Genomic DNA, 1402 nt, shown 5'->3' with positions numbered 1-1402 from the left:
AAAGCTTCAGGCCCTAGGTCCCACTGATTTTACAAACTCATGAAATTCAGACTTTTATTTTATTTATTTTATTTTTTTCATTTTTATTATTTATTTTATTATTATTATTTTATTTTTTATTATTTTTTAATTTATTTTTTTATTTTTATCTTTTTTAGAGAAAAAGAAAAAGAGAGAGTGCACAAGCTGGGGGAGAGGACGATAGAGAGAGGAGACAGGGAATGTTAAGCAGGTTCCATGTTCAGTGCAGAGCCCAGTGCATGGCTCACTCACAAATCTGAGATCATGACCTGAGATAAAATCAAGAGTCAGATACTCAAATGACTGAGCTACCCAGGCAGCCCTCAGCCTCTCCAGTTTTTAAAGCCAAACATTATGGAGATTAGTATTCCCTCTGTGAGCTCCTGGATTTCTCTGCCCTGTCCACACGTGCAGCTCCCTTCTTTCTGCCAGCAGGTTCCCTCAGCCTTTCTGAACTTCCTTTCTTTTTCTTTTTCTTTCTTTTTCTTTTTCTTATGTAGGGTCCTTGACCAGCATGGGGTTTGAACTCATGACCATGAGATCAGGAGTCACATGCTCTACCAACTGAACCAGCCAGGCATTCCTGACCTTCCTCAACTTTTACCTGTAGCTTCTTCTCTATATTTAGTTGTGGAGTTTTTTCTGTCTTTGGATCACTCTCCAGTTTGTTGACTTGGTTGTGGATGATATCTAGCTGTAAACATGGGATGTGGTAAGCTCAGTTCTCTTACTCTGCCATCTTTCCCAACACTTCTCTCTGCTCTGAGCTTTAAGACATTGAATTTCAAAGTCAAAGGACAGTCATTATTTGGTGATCCTTCTGCTTCCCATCCTCCAGAAGACTATTCTGGGCATGTACATGGATGGTGGCAAGTTGTAAGGGTGCAAAGAGAAAAGGTCTTCAGGCTGTCAATTTTGCTGAATTCTCTTGACCAAAGTAAGACAAGAGGATCAAGAGACAAGATATCAACATCAACTCCTTATGCGAGAAGTGGCAAAGTCACATTGTAAAAGTGTATGGATACAGGGACATGTAAGGCATGGTGGCCATCTTTGCAATATACCACATTAATAGAAGGGAAAAATGTAATAATAATTTTTAAAAAACCATTGAACCCAACTTGAGCTATAGATTGGATGGAATCCAAATTCCCAGCAAGTTATTTTGTGGATATGGACAAACTGATATTAAAGTTTAAGTGGAGAGGCAAAAGACCACAATAGCCAACTCAATATTGAAAGTGAAAAACAAAGCCAGAGGCCTGGCACTACTTAACTACAAGACTTACTATAAAGATACAGCAATCAAGACAGTGTGTATCAGCAAAAGAATAGGTAAATAGATCAGTGGACTAGAATAGAGAGTAGAGAAATAGGCGCA

At 38.7% G+C, this 1402-nt stretch overlaps 1 non-coding gene across 1 annotated transcript; it reads right to left on the bottom strand.

Annotated features, from left to right (window-relative positions):
• Positions 1 to 527: 527 nt before the first annotated feature.
• On the bottom strand, positions 528 to 600 carry TRNAR-CCU (transfer RNA arginine (anticodon CCU)). Its single transcript has one exon. It is a non-coding gene; the product is annotated as a tRNA-Arg (tRNA).
• Positions 601 to 1402: the final 802 nt, after the last annotated feature.

This window comes from Vulpes vulpes, chromosome 12 (genome assembly GCF_048418805.1).
Source record: "Vulpes vulpes isolate BD-2025 chromosome 12, VulVul3, whole genome shotgun sequence".
NCBI classification, from domain to species: domain Eukaryota; kingdom Metazoa; phylum Chordata; class Mammalia; order Carnivora; family Canidae; genus Vulpes; species Vulpes vulpes.
The sequence above is the reverse complement of the archived record's forward strand: the minus strand, read 5'-3'. Positions and strand labels throughout refer to the sequence as shown.